The following is a 22,105-nucleotide window of genomic DNA, read 5'->3' on the forward strand; positions in this document are numbered from 1 at the left end:
AGGACATAAAAGATAGACGGGGACTTCAAGGTCTGTGAACGCCGACAGATCTACCTTGAGTCTCCGGACAGCAGACCAATAGCAAATCTCGATCAACCTGGGCCGGTATCAAAATCCGCACAGAAAGTGCAGAGCGCAGCATCAGTACAACCGAACCTATGTACTGGTAAGTGTCGAGCCTAACCTCGATGAAGTAGTGACGAGGCTAAGGCAAGGCACCTACAATCAACCTGTACAATTTAACTGTGTATACGCAAATAACAGGAATGAAGAACTAAACAGGAAATGTCGGGAGGGGAGACATACTGAGGGGAATACAAGATAAAGAACTACAACATAATGCTCACCAGAACAGTCAATATACCATGAATCAACAGGAATAGTGAATACAGTATAGAAAAACAAAATGTACGGCATCACCCTTCGTGCTTTTACTCTCAATCTCACCATAAAATTAATATAAATGGCACGGCATCACCCTTCGTGCTTTTACTCTCATATCATGGCACGACATCACCCTTCGTGCATTAACACTCATAATATGGCACGACATTACCCTTCGTGCGTTAACACTCACAATATGGCACGTCATCACCCTTCGTGCATTAACACTCTCCCTTACCATAATGTAATGCATAAATAGCAACAGGGAGATAAAATAACAAGTACAAACCTTACTTCAAAATTTGATTCCATAATATCAATCTCAACTTTGAAATAAAAACTCAATTATCACCAGAAAAATCCATAAACATAATAAGAACGATAATTTGGACAACACTAGTATAACACGTAGCAATTTGGCATAAGAATGAGACAATATCAGAAAAACAAAGAAACATGAAAAAAAGGTAAATTGGCGGCGCATAGGTACTCGTCACCTCACATATACGCCGCTCACATGAATTTCACTTAGCAAATAATCTAAGGTTCCTAATTCCCTCAAGTCAGGGTTAGACACAACACTTACCTCGCTCCGAAGGCCACTTAATTCTCAATTACAGCTTTTCCTTTGGAATTCACCTCCAAACCACTCATATCTATTAAAAAATGACTCAATAATATTAGATATTTATAAAGGAATCAATTATATTGCATAAATTAAATTTTTCAATTTTTCCTCCAAAAAGTCGAAAAATCGACCCCTGGCCCGCTTGGTCAAAATCCGAGGTTTGGACCAAAATTTTTTTACCCATTCACCCCCGAAACCGAATATGTAATTAATTTTGGAATCCGACCTCAAATTGAGGTCTAAATTCCCAAATTTCCGAAATCTCTATTTTCTACCCTAACCCCTAATTATACCATGAAAACTCTAGATTTTAGGTTGAAAATTCAAGAAATGTAATGGGTAATTGAAAGAAAATAGTTTAGAATCACTTACCAACTATTTGGGGAAGAATGACTCTTGAAAAATCGCCCCTCACCGTTTAGTTTTTGAGAAAAATGAGTTTTTTGCAAAAATCCCATTTTGAATTTTGTTAAGTGCTGGGCGACAGTGTTCATCGCGTTCGTGAGAGCACTGTCACGTTCACGAGAGCACTGTCGCGTTTGCGAAGTGTATGGGCTGCCAAGACTTCGCGTTCGTGAGGCAGTGCTCGCGTTCGCGTAGGCTACCATTACCTGAACTTCGCGTTCGCGAGACATTGCTCGCGTTCGCGATGAAGAAAAGGCTAACTCCCCCTCCCAAGTGCCTAACGCTATGCGTTCGCGATGAGCTTGTTGTGTTTGCGAATGGTAACACCCCCATTGCTTCGCGTTCGCGAAGAAGAAATCCTCAGCTGCCCAGTTTACTCTTCGCGTTCGCGAGAGCACCTTCGCGAACACGAAGAAGGACATGCCAGAACACAGATTCTGCAGAAAAACCAGATTTCCAAAGTCCAAAACATCCCGTGGCCTATCCGAAACTCACCCGAGCCCTCGGGGTTCCAAACCAAGCATGCACACAAGTCTAAAAATATTATATAAACTTGGTCGCGCGATCAAATCGCCAAAATAACACCTAGAACTCTAAATTTAGCACCAATTCAAATGAAATTCTCAAGAACACTTTAAAACTTCTAATTTCTCAACTGGACGTCCGAATCACGTCAAATCAACTCCATTTCTCACAAAATTTCATAGACATGTCTTAAATATCATAATGAACCTGTACCGGGCTCCGGAACCAAAATACGGATCCGATACTAACAATGCCAAATATCAATCAATTCTTAAAAACAAAAAATTTCCAAATTTTTAATTTTCATAAAAAATTCATAACTCAAGCTAGGGACCTCCAAATTCGATTCCGGGCATACGCCCAGGTCCCATAATTCAATATAGACCTACCGGGACCGTCAAAGCACGAATCTGGGCCCGTTTACCAAAAATATCGACCGAAGTCAACAAAAATCAACTTTTAAGGCAAAAATTCTTATTTTCATCAATTTTCAACATAAAAGTTTTTCGGAAACCTGCGCGGACTGTGCACGCAAATCGAGGATGGTAAAAATGAAAATTTTAAGGCTTAAGAGCGTAGATTCTATTTCTAAAACATAAGATGACCTTTTGGGTCATCACATTCTCCACCTGTAAAACAACCATTCGTTCTCGAACGGACATAGAAAAATACCTGGTCTGGTGAAAAGGTGGGGATATCTACTCCGCATATCGGACTCGGAACCCAAGTAGCTGCCTCAATAGGCTGACCGCTCCACTACACTCGAACTTAAGGGTAACTCTTTGATCTCAACTGACGGACTTGCCGGGCCAAAATTGCCACCGGCTCCTCCTCGTAAGTCAAATCCTTGTCCAATTGGACAGAGCTGAAATCTAATACATGGGACAGATCGCCATGATACTTTCGAAGCGTGGACACATGGAATACCGGATGAACAACTGCTAAACTGGGTGGCAACGCAAGCCTGTAAGCCACCTCTCCCACTCTCTCCAGAATCTCAAAAGGTCTGATATACCTGGGGCTCAACTTTCCTTTCTTTCCGAACCTCATTACACCCTTCATGGGTGATACTCGAAGTAACACTCTCTCTCCGACCATGAACGCAACATCACGAACTCTACGGTTGGCATAACTCTTCTGCCTGGATAGAGCTGTGCGAAGTCGATCCTGAATAATTTTGTCCTTATCCAAGGCCTCCTGAACTAAATCTGTACCCAATAACCGAGCCTCCCCAGCTCGAACCACTCAACTGGCGACCTATACCGTCTACCATATAATGCTTCATAGGGAGCCATCTGAATGCTCGACTGGTAGCTGTTATTATTGGCAAACTCCGCTAATGGCAAAAACTGATCCCAAGAACCTCCAAAGTCAATAACACAGGCGCAAAGCATATCCTCCAAGATCCGAATAGTACGCTCGGACTGCCCGTCCGTTTGAGGATGAAATACTGTGCTCAAATCAACTCGCGTACCCAACTCACACTGAATTACCCTCCAAAAGTGCGAGGTAAACTGCGTACCTTGATCAGAAATGATAGACATGGGCACACCGTGAAGACGGACGATCTCACGAATATAAATCTCTGCCAACCACTCTGAGGAATAGGTAACTGCCATACGAATGAAATGCGCTGACTTAGTCAGCCTGTCCACAATAACCCAAACTGCATCGAACTTCCTTTGAGTTCGTGTGAGTCAAACAACAAAGTCCATAGTGATACGTTCCCACTTCCACTCCGGAATATCTAACCTCTGAAGTAAACCACCACGTCTCTGATGCTCACACTTTACCTACTGGCAATTTAGGCACCGAGCTACATAGGCAACTATGTCATTCTTCATTTGCCTCCACCAATAATGCTTCCTCAAGTCCTGATACATCTTGGCGGTGCCCGGATGAATAAAATACCGGGAACTGTGGGACTCCTCAAGGATCAACTCATGAAGTCCATCCACATTAGGCACACAAATACGACCCTGCATCCTCAAAGCTCTGTCATCTCCAACAGTCACCTGCTTGGCACCACCGTGCCGCACTGTGTCTCTAAGGACAAGTAAATGTGGATCGTCATCCTGCCGATCTCTGATGCGCTCAAATAAATAAGACCGAGAAACTGTAAAAGCTAGAACACGGCTGGGCTCAGAAATATCTAACCTCACGAACTGGTTGGCCAAGGCTTGAACATCTAATGCAAGCGGTCTCTCACCAACTGGAATATATGCAAGGCTACTACTCAAAGCATCGGCCACCACATTGGCCTTCCCGAGATGATACAATATGGTGATATCATAGTCTTTCAATAGCTCCAGCCACCCCATCTGCCTCAAATTGAGTTCCTTCTGCTTGAACAAATACTGCAAGTTTCGATGATCAGTGAATACCTCACATGGCACACCGTAAAGATAGTGCCTATGGCTGCCAGCTCTAGATCATGAACAGGGTAATTCTTCTCGTGAACCTTCAGCTGTCGTGAAGCATATGCAATAACCTTGCCACCCTGCAACAATACCGCACCCAGACTAATACGAGATACGTCATAATATACTGTATAAGATCCTAAACCTGTGGGTAACACCAATACCGGTGCCGTAGTCAAAGTTGTCTTAAGCTTTTGAAAGCTCGCTTCACACTCGTCTGACCACCTGAACGGGGCACCCTTCTAGGTCAATATGGTCAACAGGGCAGCTATGGATGAAAACCCCTCCACAAATCGACGGTAATAGCCCGCCAAAATGGTAGGTTTCGATGTTATCGAGGTCAAAATAGTATTATGAGACCGAAAATAGTTCGGCAATGTCATTTAAGACTTGCACGCAAAATTTGGTGTCATTCCGAGTAGTTTAAGTACGTTTCAGCGCGTTGGGAGTAAAATTGAAGAACTTGAAGTTCATATTTTGATTCAATTGGTTTGGGGTGTGATTATATGTCACTACCCGAAATTTTCCACCGACGGGACCATGATGGCGCTTAACATTTCACTTGCCACGCAAGCCAACGTTAGAGAATCATTAAACCATTTCCTTATTTCGATTCAGTAAATAACAATAATTAAATCAAATGAAAAATAATATGTGCGGAATATCATAAAACTGTATTAATTACTACCACCCAGATCTGGAGTCTGAAAGAAATACAACTGTCTGAATGAAAGAAAACAGTAGGACATAAAAAATAGATGGGGACTTCAATGTCTGTGAATGCCGACAGATCTACCTTGAGTCTCTGGATAGCGGACCAATAGCAAATCTCGATCAACCTGAGCCGATATCAAAATTTACACAGAAAGTACAGAGTGCAGCATCAGTACAACTGACCCCATGTACTGGTAAGTATCGAGCCTAACCTCAACAAAGTAGTGACGAGGCTAAGGCAAGGCACCTACAATCAACCTGTACAATTTAACAGTGTATACGCAAATAACAGGAATGAAGAACTAAACAGGAAATGTCGGGAGGGAGACATACTAAGGGGAATACAAGATGAAGAACTACAGCAGAATGATCACTGGAGCAGTCAATATACCATGAATTAACAGGAATAGTGAATACAGTAAAGAAAAAAATTGCACGGTATCACCCTTCGTGCTTTTACTCTCAATCTCACCATAAAATTAATATAAATGGCACGGCATCACCCTTCGTGCTTTTACTCTCAATCTCACCATAAAATTAATATAAATGGCACGGCATCACCCTTCGTGCTTTTACTCTCATATCATGGCACGGCATCACCCTTCGTGCATTAACACTTATAAAATGGCACGGCATCACCCTTCATGCATTAACACTCACAATATGGCACGACATCACCCTTCGTGCATTAACACTCACAATATGGCACGACATCATCCTTCGTGCATTAACACTCTCCCTTACCATAATACAATGCATAAATAACAACAGGGAGATAAAATAACAAGTACAAACCTTACCTCAACATTTTATTCCATAATATCAATCTCAACTTTGAAATAAAAACTCAATTATCACCAGAAAAATCCATAAACATAATAAGAATGTTAATTTGGACAACACTAGTATAACACGTGACAATTTGGCATAGGAATGAGACAATATCAGAAAACAGAGAAACATGGAAAAATAGGTAAACTGGCGGTGCATAGGTACTCGTCATCTCACATATACGCCGCTCACATGAATTTCACTTAGCAAATAATCTAAGGTTCCTAATTCCCTCAAGTCAGGGTTAGACACAACACTTACCTCGCTCCGAAGGCCACTTAATTCTCAATCACAGCTTTTCCTTTGAAATTCACCTCCAAACCACTCGTATCTATTCAAAAATGACTCAATAATATCAAATATTGCTAAAGGAATCAATGATATTGCATAAATTAAAATTTTCAATTTTTCCTCCAAAAAGTCAAAAAATCGACCCCGAGCCCGCTTGGTCAAAACCCGAGGTTCGGACCAAAATCTTTTTAACCATTCACCCCCGAGTCCGAATATGTAATTAGTTTTGGAATCCGACCTCAAATTGAGGTCTAAATTCCCAAATTCCCGAAATCCCTATTTTCTACCCTAACCCCTAATTCTACCATGAAAACTCTAGATTTTAGGTTGAAAATTCAAGAAATGTAATGGGTAATTGAAAGAAAATGGTTTAGAATCACTTACCAACAATATGGGGAAGGAATGACTCTTGAAAAATTGCCCCTCACCGTTTGGTTTTTGAGAAAAATGAGTTTTTTTGCAAAAATCCCGTTTTGGATTCTGATAAGTGCTGGGCGACAGTGTTCATCGCGTTCGCGAGAGCACTGTCGCATTCGCAAAGTGTATGGGCTGCCAAGACTTCGCGTTTGCAAGGTAGTGCTCGCGTTCGCATAGGCTACCATTACCTGGCCTTCGCGTTCGCGAGACATTGCTCGCGTTCGCGATGAAGAAAAAGCTAACTCCCCCTCCCTAGTGCCTAACGCTATGCGTTCGCGATGAGCTTGTTGTGTTTGCAAAGGGTAACGCCCCCATTACTTCGCGTTCGCGAAGAAGAAATCCTCAGCTGCCTAGTTTACTCTTCTCGTTCGCGAGAGTACCTTCGCGAACGTGAAGAAGGACATGCCAGAACACAGATTCTGCAGAAAAACCAGATTTTCAAAGTCCAAAACATCCCGTGGCCTATCTAAAACTCACCCGAGCCCTCGGGGCTCCAAAAACACATGCACACAAGTCTAAAAATATTATACGAACTTGCTTGCGCGATCAAATCGTCAAAATAACACCTAGAACTCTAAATTTAGCACCAATTCAAATGAAATTCTCAAGAACACTTTAAAACTTCTAATTTCTCAACTAGACGTCCGAATCATGTCAAATCAACTCCATTTCTCACCAAATTCCACAGACATGTCTTAAATATCATAATGAATATGTACCGGGCTCCGGAACCAAAATACGGACCCGATACTAACAATGCCAAATATCAATCAATTCTTAAAAACAAAAAATTTCCAAACTTTTAATTTTCATCAAAAATTCATAACTCAAGCTAGAGACTTCCAAATTCGATTCCGGGCATACGCCCAGGTCCCATAATTCGATACGGACCTACTGGGACCGTCAAAGCATGGATCCGGGCCTGTTTACCAAAAATATTGACCGAAATCAACAAAAAATCAACTTTTAAGGTAAAAATTTATATTTTCATTCGTTTTCAACATAAAAGCTTTACGGAAACCTGCCCGGACTGCGCACGCAAATTGAGGAGGTTAAAAATAAATATTTTAAGGCTTAAGAGCACAGATTCGAGTTCTAAAATATAAGATGACCTTTTGGGTCATCACATTATAGTTTTGATGTTGTTTTTTGTGTTCCGAGTGTTCGAGTGAGTCCGTTTTATGATTTCAAACTTGTTTGTACGTTCGGGCAGGAACTCGAGTGCCGAAGCTTTCAACTTTTAGTGTGATCGCACCTTCGCTTGGCCAGCCGCAGGTGCGAGCTTGTAGGTGCGAGAGCTGAGTCGCAGAAGTGAACAAGCCAAGGCTGCCCAGGACCACAAGAGCGAATGATATCTGCGCACCTGCGAAAGTCAGGTGCGAGGGAAGTGGGTGCAGAAGCGGCTTGAGCCGCAGGAGCGTCAGAATTGGCACAGAAGCGGGGGCCCGTACACAGAAGTGAGCCTAGCCAACCTTGGGTTCTTCCGTAGAAGTGGACCGAGGTCCACTAGAGTGATGCCGCAAATGCGGCCCAGGCACCACAAATGCGGAAATACTGCTGGGCAGAACCCTCATTTAATGACGAGACTTGGTCATTTTTGGCTCATTTTCTTTCCTTGTTGGGTGATTCTTGGAGCTCTTAGAGAGGGGATTTCACCTAGTATTTTGAGGTAAGTAATTTCTATACAATGAGAGTTAAATACATAGTTTATGGGTAGATTATAACATATAAATTAGTGAAAATCATGGGTTTAGGTGAAAACCTAGGTTTTTGATAAAAATGAGATTTAACCACGAAATGTGTTATGGTATCTAGTGAAAATCATATATTTGAGTTCATAATGTTATGGGTAACATCTTTCTTTGAAATTTTTTGGAATCTAGGCAAGTGGGCCAGAGAGTGAATTTTAGGGATTTGTCAAATAGGCTTGGGAAATCACTTTGATAGTTAGGAAATGAATTTTTGAACATGTATTGATTTATTATTAAAAAATTTGACTAGTTTTAGATTGTTCGGCAATGAATTGGGGGTTTGAGCACAATCTTGGACCGAAAAGTTGGCTTTGAGACGAGGTAAGTCTCTTTTCTAACCTTGTAATTAACCCCATAGGTAAACTTAATTGAAATGTGCTTCTATTTGTGTATGTGTCTGGAGGGTGGTGGGGGGGGGGGGTACGTACGCACGAGGTGAGAGAGTCCATACGTAGCTACTATTCATGCTTATGTCCGGATAGTTTAGGTTTACACCATGCTTTGTTGGCACAATTATTTGATTATGTTTATTAATTGATTTGAATAGAGCCGAGGTTGAGGATTTCTTTCAAGTTTTATGGGTTCTAATTAAATTTCTTATTTTGGAAGAATTTAGTAATATTATGATAATTTGAGAAATTTTTTGTTCAACCGCGTCACAAGTATATTCTGCGAGTGCGGTAAATTTTCACTACTCTCATGGGAGGGGGCCGATCGGCTCGGCAGGTTAATAGATGCATCTATCGTTCGCGCCGTTTGACCCTCGGCAGTGCACACAGTATATTTATATGTATTTTGTATCGGACCGTACGTCTTCGACATAACTCGTGCGAAATGATACTGGAAACTCCAATGTGTTTGATATTACTTCATTAGTTTGATAGGTTAAGAGATTAAAGGAGAGAAATTGTTTTGGAAATTGCTATTCAATGAAAGGCTTGGCTATTTAAATTCTTGCTTTTGAGTTCTATTGTCATTTACATATCCCATGTTTAATTACCAGTTGTATATATTTTTATTGTTGGCCCATAGTAAGTGTCAAAGTCGACCCCTTGTCACTACTTCATCGAGGTTAGACTAGATACTTACTGGGTACATGTTGTTTATGTACTCACGCTACACTTCTGCACTTGATGTGTAGGATCTAAGGTAGGTGCTTCTGGATATCAGTCCGGCGCGCACACTTGATTACTACTGCGGGACTTGCAGTGAGCTGTCTTCCGAGCTGTTCTGCAGCATCCGAAGTCTTCCATTTGCCTTATTTTTCTATCTATTTTGTTTCAGATAGCAGTGTAGTACTCTTTATATATTCTACTAGTAGCTCATACACTTGTGACACCGGGTCTTGGAAAAATTTGTTAGTGGGCACTTAATGGTGTTTGTGTTATTTATCTCATCTCACCTGTTTTAAAATTTTGATCACTCATTTTTTTTTTATATAAATAAAACTTCAATTTCTTAATTGTGCATAAATTAAAAATCAACTATTTTTAAGCCATTAAAAGAAGGATCACATAGTTAATTTAACGTTGGCTTGCCTAGCGGCAACGTTGGGTGCCATCATGGCCTATAGGGGAAAATGGGTCGTGACAACATGGTATCAGAGCACTAGGTTCACGTAGGTCTCACAAGTTATGAGCTGGCCTAATAGAGTCTTGTGGATCGGTGTAGAGACGTCTGAACATTTCTTCTAGAGGCTATAGAGTGTTAGGAAACTGCTCTTTCTTCATCTCCTATCATGCAATTGATGTTACACTAAGTTTATTTCTCTTATTCTCTCATAGATGGTGAGAATGCGCACTGCGGATGTTCCAGACCCGGGAGAAGCTGCTCCCTATGTTGCTAGAGGCTAAGGTAGAGGCTGGGGGAGGGCACCAGCCTGAGGTCGAAGACATCCTAGAGTTTCCCCAACTATAGAACCAACGAATCCAATAAAGAATCCCCTTATTGAGGAGTAGGGCAAGGTGCCTGCGGCTGAGCCAACCCTAGTAGATTTCATGTAAGCCCAGGGATTTCAGGAGGTTATGGGTCGTGCGCTGCGGTTCATGGATACTATGACCTAGGATGGTTTATTTCCAACAGACCCAGCCATAGCTCAGGCAGTAGGGGGAGCATAGACCCCCACTGCCCAGGCTCCGGGACATGCAACGACCATATATCAAACCCGAGTGCACTACCCGTGGGCGGAGCCCATCTAGTTGCAGCAGCTGTACCTGAGCCTAGACCAGTTGCGGTCGGTGAGCCGCAGAAGCTACTAGATAGATGGACCAAGCTTCACCCTCCAGTCTTTGGCGGTGAGCGACATGAGGACCCCTATGACTTCATTGATAGGTGCAGGGACATACTGCACAACATGAGTATATTAGAGTCCCATGGGGTATATTTCACTACTTTCCAGTTGGAGGGCAGGGCCCATAGATGTCAGCAGCACATCTTCTCGGCAGACCAGCAAGTTCTCCTCCCATGACTAGGGATCAGTTTACATGCCTTTTCTTGGATAGGTATATCCCCCCCCCCCCAAAAAGGGAAGAGTTACAATCTCAGTTTGAGCAGCTCCGACAGGACTAGATGTAAGTGACTGATTATGAGGCGAGATTCTCTGAGTTGTCTCGCCATGCATTGATGATACTACCTATTTAGATAGCGAAAGTATGGAGGTTTGTTGTGGGGTTGCACTCCGATATTCGGTCCACTATGTCCTGAGAGGTCGAGATGGGGACCTCTTACCAGCTGGTTGAGGAGATAACTCGGAAGATTGAGGGTTATCATCAGCGGTTTCAAGAGCAGATGCCGCGGGACAAGCGGTTTCGTCATTCGGGAGGATTCAGTGGTGCTCCATTTAGAGGTAGAGGTCAGTTTGGGAGAGGCCAGCCGAGCAACCCTACATATCCAGCATCACCGCCTCTTGGGGGTGCTCCAGTGCGACCCTATTTCAGTGCCATGCAAGAGAGTTCCTATCAACCACGAGCTATTAAGGGTTCCTCCAGTGGGTATTCAGGCCACCAGGGTCAGACTTCAGGGAAGCAATCTATTATGCTGAGAGGGTGTTACGAGTGCAGAGATCCTAGCCACATGAAGAGATTTTGTCCCAGACTTCGGGGTAAGGCAGTGCAGCAGGGTCAACAACTTATGATTACAGCACCACCAGCCTCACCAACCGTCCGACCGCCCAAATACGGAGGGCAGGTATGTATGGGCCGTCCTAGAGGTGGAGGCCAGGCAGGTGGAGGTCAGCCAGGTGGCACTCCATCCAGATTCTATGCTTTTCCAACCAGACCAAATGCAATGGTCTCAGATGCCGTGATCACAGGTACTATTTCTATCTGCGGTAGAGATGCTTCAGTATTATTTGATCCAGGGCCCACCTATTCATATGTGTCATCATTGTTTGCTCATTTTCTAGGTATTCCTCGTGAGCCTTTGGGCACTCCTATTTATGTGTCCACTCCTGTGGGTGAATCTGTTGTTGTGGATCTGATCTATCGGTCTTGTATGGTCACATTCTGTGGTTATGAGACTAGAGCAGATCTCCTGTTGCTCGATATGACCAACTTCGAGGTTATCCTAGGCATGGACTGGTTATCCCCATATCACGCCATCTTTGATTGCCATGCCAAGACTGTTACCTTGGCGATGCCAGCGGTACCTAGATTGGAGTGGAAGGGTTCGACTGTCAGTGCATCTAGTTAGGTTATCTCTTTTCTGAAGGTGCAACATATGGTCAAGAAGGGTTGTTTGGCTTATCTAGCCCATGATCGGGATATAACCACAGAGACACCAGCGGTCGATTCAGTCCTAGTAGTCTAGGAGTTCTCCGATCTGTTTCCTTCTGATCTTCCAGGCATGCCGCCAGATCGTGACATCAATTTTTGCATTGATTTGGCTTCAGGTACCCAACCTATATCTATTCCACCATACCATATGGCTCTGAAAGAGTTGAAGAAACAACTTGAGGAGTTGCTAGAAAAGGGGTTCATCAGGCCGAGTGTGTCACCTTGGGGTGCACCGATGTTATTTGTGAAGAAGAAAGATGGGACTATGTGGATGTGCATTGATTACCTCCAGTTGAATAAAGTCACCATTAAGAACAAGTACCCGTTGCTGCGTATTGATGATTTGTTTGACCAATTTCACGGTGCTAGGATGTTCTCTAAGATCAACTTGAGATCGGGGTACCATCAGTTGAATATTCGGGACTCGGATGTTCTGAAGACTGCTTTCCATACTAGATATGGACATTATGAGTTTCTAGTGGTGTCCTTCGGTTTGACTAACGCCCCAATGACATTTATGAATTTGATGAATAGGGTGTTCCGACCATATATTGATTCATTCGTCATTGTCTTCATTGATGACATTTTGATCTAATAGTGCAGCATGGAGGAACACAGGCAGAATTTGAGAGTGGTGCTTCAGACCTTGCGGGAACAGAAGCTATATGCTCTGTTCTCCAATCGTGAGTTTTGGTTAGACTCTGTGGCATTTTTGGGGCATGTTGTATCAGGCGAGGGTTGGCTAAAAAGGCAAAGTTTGACTTCGGTCAACGTTTTGAGTAAACGACGTCGGAATTAGGATTTGAAGGTTCCAATAGGTTCGTATGATGATTTTGGACTTGGGCGTATGTTCGGATCGGGTTTTGGATGACCCGGGAGCATTTCGACGCCTAATAGTGAAAATTGGATTCTTTGAAGGTTCTAAAGTTTTTTTAATTTGGTATGGAGTAGGTTTCAGTGTTATCGAGGTCCAAATGGTATTATGAGACCGTAAATAGTTCCATAATGTTGCTTAAGACTTGCACGCAAAATTTGGTGTCATTCCGAGTAGTTTAAGTATGTTTCGGCGCATTGGGAGTAAAATTGAAGAACTTCAAGTTCAGATTTTAATTCAATTGGCTTGGGGTGTGATTCTTAGTGTTGATGTTGTTTTATGTGTTTCGAGTGTTTGAGCGAGTCCGTTTTATGATTTCAAACTTGTTGGTACGTTCGGGCGGGGCCCCGAGCGTTAAACGGACAAGGCTCAGATTAAGTTTGGACATGAAGGCAAGTGCTGAAGCTTTCAGCTTTTGGTGTGATCGCACCTGCGCTTGGCCAGCCACAGGTGCGAGCTCATATGTGTGAGAGATGAGTCGCATTAGCGAACAAGCCAAGGCTTCCCAGGACCGCAAGAGCGGACAATATGTGTGAGAGATGAGTCGCATTATGGGTAACAACGTTTTTCGAAAATTTTCGGAATCAGGGCAAGTGGGTGAATTTTAGGGATTTTTCAAATAGGCTTGGGAAACCACTTTGATAGTTAGGATATGAATTTTTGAACATGTATTGATTTATTATTAAACAATTTAACTAGTTTTGGATTGTTCGGCACCGAATTGGAGGTTTGAGCACAATCTTTGATGGAAGGTGGACTTTGAGACGAGGTAAGTCTCTTTTATAATCTTGTAAGAGGGAATTAACCCCATAGGTAAACTTAATTGAAATGTGCTTCTATTTGTGGAGGGCTATGTATGCACGAGGTGACGAGAGTCCGTACGTAGCTACTATTCATGCTTATGTCTGGGTAGTTTAGGTTTACACCATGTTTTGTTGGCACCATTATTTGATTATGTTTATTAATTTCTTTGAATAGAGCTGAGGTTGAGGATTTCTTTCAAGTTTTAAGTGTTCTAGTTAAATTTCTTATTTTGGAAGAATTAAGGGATATTATGATAATTTGAGAAATTCTATGTTTAACCGCGTCGCAAGTATATTCTGCGAGCGGGGTAAATTTTCACTTCTCTTATGGGAGCGGGCCGATCGCCTCGGCAGGTTAATAAATGCATCTATGGTTCACGTCGTTCGACCCTCGGCAGTCCACATAATATATTTATATGTATTTTGGATTGGGCCGTACGTCCTCGGCATAACTCGTGCAAAATGATACTGGAAACTCCAATATGTTTGATATTGCTTCATTGGTTTGATAGGTTAAGAGATTAAAGGAGAGAAATTGGTTTGTAAATTGTTATTCAGTGAAAGGCTTGGCTATTTAAATTATTTCTTTTGAGTTCTATTGTCATTTACATATCCCATGTTTAATTAATAGTTGTATATATTTTTATTGTTGGCCCATAGTAAGTGTCAAAGTCGACCCATCGTCACTACTTCTTCGAGGTTAGACTACATACTTACTAGGTACATGTTGTTTACGTACTCACGCTATACTTCTCCACTTGATGTACATGATCTGAGGTAGGTGCTTCTGGATATCAGCCCGACACGCACACTTGATTACTACTGCGAGACTTGCAGTGAGCTGTCTTCCGAGTCGTTCTGCAGCAGCCAGAGTCTTCCTTTTGCCTTATGTTTCTGTCAATTTTGTTTCAGACAACAATGTACTACTCTTTTGTATATTCTACTAGTAGCGCATACACTTGTGATACCGGGTCTTGAAAAATTATGTTAGTGGACACTTAATAGTTTTTTGGGTTATTTATCTCATCTCACCTGTTTTAAAATTTTGATCTCTCATTTATTTTATATAAATAAAACCTCAATTTCTTAATTGTGTATAAATTAAAAATCAACTATTTTTAAACCGTTAAAAGAAGGATCACGGAGTTAGTTTAAAGATGGCTTGCCTAGTAGCAATGTTGGGCGCCATCACGGCCTATAGGGGAAAATGGATCGTGACACTACATGAGCTACTCGCAACCTGCCTGTTTAATAAAAAGCTACTGCAAATTATTTTATTGAGTTGCTTGCAACCTGCCTGCATCAGCTGCTTGTAGATCAACTTTAATAGAGTACTAAACGGATAATTTTTTTCAGGAAGGTTATCCACAATATAATATTTTCATAACAACTTCAAAATTTTAATGGGCGGCAAAATTGCTTAATTTCTCATAATATAGGGTCCAAATTTGACAATTTTCCCTTTGAATAAATATGCCTATTATTTTATCGGATTGAATATGTCCTAATTTATACTCCATCTGAAAGAAAAGTAAAAGGAGAGTTTAAAAAAAACAAATTCCTAAGGTTTGGCTGTTGACACTTATTTGTCACTTAGGTTTCAGGAGTTTAACTTCCACTCACTTGATAATATAAAAGTTTTACACTAATAAGTTGCCAATATAATAACTACAGGTAACTTCCCATAAAAGATATGTTTAGTAACCTTCAAAATAAGGTTAAGTAACATGTTAAAACACATCGATAATGTACAAGTTCAATAAGCTACATCCAAGTTTCAAGTAAATCTCCATATTTTCAAGTCTTGGCTAATAGATCTATAATTTATTTGACAATTAATTTTCTTTTATCATGCATTTTTCTCAAAGTTAATTATATATGTTCAGCAGGTTGTAACTTTGTAATGCATGTAATCATTTAATACTTACTCCCTTCATTTCAATTTATGTGAATCTATTTCCTTTTTAGTTCATGCCAAAAAGAATGACCCCTTTCCCTATTTGGAAACAATTTACCTTTATGCAATGATTTATAGCGACACAAAATATAGATGCTTCATTTTATACCACAAGTTCAAAAGTCTTCTCTATTTTCTTAAACTATGTGCCCAATCAAATGGGTTCACATAAATTGAAACGGAGGGAGTATTTGTGTCACGACCCAAAATCCACCTAGTCGTGATAACACCTAACCCAACCCGTCAGGTAAGCCAATTAACAACTATCCAATTCAATACATATTTAACTGACTGTAATACACTCCCCAAGGACTGGTAGTACAAATCATGAGCTTCTAAGATTAGAATTTACAAAGTTGGTATAAAATAAATACATCATCTATTCGAAATGTACATAAATAGATTTTTATAAATCTAAGGCTACCATGAACAAGGGGCAGCTACAACCAGAACGCAGGTACATCTTCAAATCCAGCTCTCGTCGATCACAGCAACATATGAGTACAGTTTGTAAAACTATGATTTTTCCCAAAAACTTTTCAAGAACAGATAGGATGTTTCATTTTCAATTGGCATGAGGAAAATACATCTCTATGCCTACATGTCCATGAGTATGTGAAGTCATGAATGATGCAATATCGTACAACATGAGGAAAAATGCATCTCTATGCCTGTATGTCAAGTGTGCATGTCAATGCGATGCAACTCAGTAATAAAACCATATGCATACTCTCAGAGTATCAATTTACTCAGTCCTCCAGTCACTCAGTCCTCCCAATCGCTCGACACTCGCACTCAGCACTCGCACTCAGTAGGTACATGCGCTCATTGGGGGTGTGTACAGACTTCGGAGGGGCTCCTTCAACTCAAGTGCTATAATCCGCACGAACAACTTACGTTCTATAAAATAATATCTGGATCCACACGGATAACTCACGTGCTATAGTATAATATCTGGATCCGCACGGACAACTCACGTGTTATAGTATAATATTTGGATCCACACAGACAACTCACGTGCTGCACGGATAAGTCACGTGCTATAGTATAATATCTGGATCCGCACAGACAACTCACATGCTGCACGGACAACTCACGTGCCATGGTATCAATATCTAAAAAAATTAGGCCCTCTGCCTCACTCAGTCATCAATCTCTCTAGTCTCTCGGGCTCACAATGTCATGAAACTAGACCAAAATGATGATATGATATATCATTAAATAACAACAGAGATTGAGATATGATATGCAATGAATGAACATGATTGAGTATGGAATTGCAATCTAAGAAAATAACTCAACAACAGTAATGACCTCAGTGGGTCCCATCAGGATAAGCATATAGTCTAGATATGGTTTCTATCATGAATCACAATTCGATAACTCTAGTACGTCGAGATTCATGATTACATATAATTTTAGGTAACTACACAGTACCACAGAAATAATGGATTCACAGTTCACACGGTGCATGCCCACACGCTCGTCACCTAGCATGTGCTCACCTCAACACCAAACACATAACACGTATAATCAGGGTTCAAATACTCAGCTTCAAGATTAGAAGAGTTACTTACCTCGAACAAGCCAAATCCAATACCGAGCAAGCTGCACAATACTTCGAAAATTTCATTCTGCACGTATCAACCTCCGCTCAAAAAAATTGACAGTGGGGACCACATCTTGTAATCTGATGAAACTCACAAAATCTGACAACCCATTCAATTACGAGTCCAGCCATACTAATTTTACTCAAATCCGACTCCGTATCGATGTTAAAATCTCAAATATTCATTTTATGGAAATGTAGAAACTTCCTACGATTTATCTTGAAAAATCAATAATCTAACACCGAAAACGAAGATTAATTCATGGAATATAATTACAAATGAGTCAAGAACACTTGCCTCAAGTTGTGTGGTGAAATTTGTCTCTGAAAATTGCCCAAACCAAGCTCCCCAACTTTGTTTTCGTCACAAATGGCAAAAACCCCTCCTGTTTATAGGGATTTTAATGTTCGGGCGCCACAGGTGGCGTGGGGAGCTGCCAGTGGAACCATTTCCAGAACTCCAGAAGTTCCAGCGCCATGGATAGCACCCCACTCTACCCTGGACGCTAACGAGAAATATTTCACGACACGAAAATTGGCATAACTCTCTCATACGATGTCCGGATTCGACGATTCTTTTTGCTATGGATTCGTCATTTCAATACGAATCTAATGTTGTAATCAAAATTGAATTTGGAGATCATTTGATTAAGGTGATATCACGTATTCTTGAAGAATCAACATCGAAACATTCTAGAAATATCCAACTTCTACATTCGATGCCGAAACCTATCAATTCAAGTACGATTGATCTAACATTTTGCACACAATAAATAACATAACAGACCTATTCCCATTTCCATAATCAAATTTCGACCACGATATCAAAAAGTCAACCCCTCGGTCCAACTTCCAACTTTCAATTTTTCTATTTTTGCCATTTCAAGCCTAATTTAACTACAGACTTCCAAATAATTATCCGAACACATTTCTAAGTCCAAAATCACCATACAGAGCTATTGGAACCATCAAAACTCCATTCCGGAGTCGTTTGCACAAAAGTCAAACTCCGGTCAACCCTTCTCATTTAAGCTTCCAACATGAAATTCATTCTTCCGAACTAACCTCGAAACACCTGAAAATCAAAACCGACGAGTCACACACGTCATAATACATCATATGAAGCTATTCAAGACTTTAAATAGTATAAAGGAGCGTAATTACTCAAAATGATAAGTCGGGTCATTATATTCTCCCCCAATTAAACATACGTTTGTCCTCGAACGTGCCAAAATTGTTTCCAAGCCATCAATTCACTATTCCACCTTACCACACACATACCCAGGGTGATCCCACGCCACCCCATTCTATATAGGCATGACAACATAACATAATTGAAGATCATTACTTTAACCTTAGTCCGTAAAACATAGAATCCAATTTCAAATATTCAAAATTTCTTACAAGACCCGAATCTCACATCTACACACTGTATAAGTTTGAACAAGCACTATTAAGCCTTCCATAACCCCAGATATAATCACATAATATACTACACAACTCACATACTCGCAACACCATTTTCGATCACAGTAACTATTCAAAACTAACCCGATTCAAGTATTAAACCTCATTTCAAACAAAACCTCGTTCCCAAAACTTTCGTACACTGCTGATAATGAAAGAAACATATAGAATCTCATAACCACTTATCAGATCAACTAGTCATGGAGCTCTCTCGCCCCAACCAGAACCATAATCACTTTCTAAGTCGACTTTCGATATCATCCTCTCAAATATACCATAATCAAATCCGAGAGTACACATTCTAGGTCCGATAACCTTATATTATCAGACATAACTACTCCACATACACGCCACACCAATATATCTCAAAGAAGAGAACTGTTTCACAAGTTTAGCTAGCACCACCACAACCTAATATTTACAATCAACTCCTCAAATTTCATGAAGAGGATAACCGTAGGCGCATGTGCACAATTCCTCAAATACGCTGCTCAAGTAATTTTTATCGTAGAGGAAGGAAAGCAATGAAATAAGATAAATTATCAAAGAAATAAAATTCACACACACTGCACGGACAACTCACGTGTCAATGATACCAATATGTAGATCTGCACGGATAACTCACGTGCCAATAATATAAATCGCCTGGCATGGTCACAGGCCTCCAGTCCCAGCATATCATACAGGAGAAATTAAACAAGAACACTTGTATATGATAATGAAATAAGATGCTCATGCTCCTGGACTGGTATAAATAACATGCCATAGTGTAGGCATGTGCAAAGTCTGCTATCACAATTCAAATCGGCAAATTAACACAAAAATAGTAACTTTCCAGTTCATTCAGGGAATTAACCTCTTTGTAACCTCGAGTATGACTCAGATCGTTCTCAACAAAGGTATAAATACGAGAACGTTATAACTTTACGCTTAACAGTCAACTCTAGGCATATCATAGCCTAAGCATTCTTCCGAGTATGAATACTTGTTCCGGTTCCCGCACATGGGCTCAAACCTCACATATATGCGCACTCATAGGGCATAGCTATCACAAATAATTAACGCAACTAGTGCCTCCACTGAGTTTAAATAAAATACTCACCTCAAACAGGTCGCAACCCTGAAACAATATGCTTCTGAGAACTCACAGTCTCCAAATTCATAGGACACATGAATCATCATAACTGATCCCAACTCTAGCATTCGAATGACTAACACATCTTTCATGCACGATCATCCCACGAGGAATACTTACATAATTCTTCTGTGCCACATAGCAATGATTTGAATATCATCAGTCTATCAACCAGGTGAGTACCTCAATACCGATGAACATCCATAAGTCAAAACACAATGCGCCTTCTGAAATGCGCACCCTTCTCAGGGATTACTAAGCAGTTATATCATTCCTATAAGTATCTAAAATTGACCATTATGTCCAAAATTCGTGACCTTCCCTTCAAGACTGCCACCTTGTACATGTAAATCTTAACCCCACACAACACACCACATCTATCATGTCATCATGTGACAAGCACAAGAATCTCATTATGAACTCTCAGTCATCAGCAAATTACATACCCGGTTAGTTAGAAACCTTTCTCTTGCTTCCTTCCAGGAGAAAATCACAATACACAACACGTTCTCCACATCGGTAGAAAATATCCGTTTATAACCATGGTAGAAACCATCAAGAACACTTTAAAATACATTTGCACATAACCAAGCTATTAGAGCTGAATCTACCTAACTCTACCAAGCTACGCAGGTCACCAAACCCAAGAATATTACCACCAAAATATTTTTAAAGTCTCAACACATCATAATTACCCAAAGAATCGATGCTACCATTACTATAAATACCATAACCGAAACACCCACTATGAAAATACCTTATTTGAGTCTAAAGACATTTCCTTCACCTTCCTGATACCGAAATATAAAATCCATAATGATATAAAATAAATGCCACAAGTATCGACACCATCCAACTTAAATCTCAGCTTATAGCCATATACAAATCCGCCAAAAAATATTCTCAGTTGCTACATATTAATCTTGAATCCATTAGAACTTTCTTGAGAGTCATCCACTCTGCTCGGATCTAAATTGCACCGCCCAAACGGGCCGAAAGACACGTGCTCCTTTAGCTTAACAACACTCAAATAGGTAACCCTGCCTTATCACCACCAATCAAATTCATACTCCGTGCGTACTACATACTTTGTAAATAACAACTCACTCATCCCATGATTTTCATATGCTCATAAAGTGCAATATAACCCGTATCCAGGAATTTCCTTACTCGACTCATCCTCCATCTCAACCTCTGCAAGTCATAACTAATCCACAAGTATGCCTCAGACCAAAACCAATACAACACATAATCATGCAATCAAATCGGTGATAGAAGACTCCCCAACTTGGCTCAAATTCATAGAACAAAATATTCCATAACTCACAATATCCATACTCTATTATTGCCATAATACCGTAGTCAGTTCAACGAAAATCTTCTTAAGCTTAAGCCACACTAACCATAAAATACGTCAATCATCCGCTAAGCTCGCATTTATTCTCTTGACAGTCAAGTCAACTTTTTCAAGCAGATTCACATTCAGATCTCAACACATACACTCCGCTGGTAGAAAAGAAACTCTCCGCTCAACTTTATAAGGAGCACTCCTCCATAGATTACTCCGCATGAGATAACCCATATGCTTTGCCTAAAATTGGTATCTTAATATACCCTTACGTATCCACAATCACTACGCGATCACTTAATCTCCCTAAGTATGAACTCATCAACAAGACATGAAAATCTACTTCGCTCCACCATTAAACAACATGAAAGATCCTTCAACACATTCATACTCGAGACTATACGTCAAATGAAGACAGACACCAAGCACCCAATGGCCCTCTTTTTTACATCTCAAGCAAATCATTCTCGTCATAATCAAACCATCTGAACACTTTCCGCAGTCACATCATGCTCATCATATAGCTATTCAACCGCTCATCGAGCCACAAATTCCAAACATAGGGACACTACCGGACATATGAGTCCAAATGTACAAGTTTACACAACTGAAGCTACCGAGACTAAGCTACAGTCTAAAGCGGGCCTCAAGTCCTCCAGACTGTCCCTTTACCAAAACACAGAATATACATCTCGAATCTCGTTCATGGAATCACAAGTCGGCGATGCACATCTGATACCGAACACTCACATGCGCACACGAATGTGTGGTAG

This window comes from Nicotiana tabacum, chromosome 12 (genome assembly GCF_000715075.1).
Source record: "Nicotiana tabacum cultivar K326 chromosome 12, ASM71507v2, whole genome shotgun sequence".
NCBI classification, from domain to species: Eukaryota; Viridiplantae; Streptophyta; class Magnoliopsida; order Solanales; family Solanaceae; genus Nicotiana; species Nicotiana tabacum.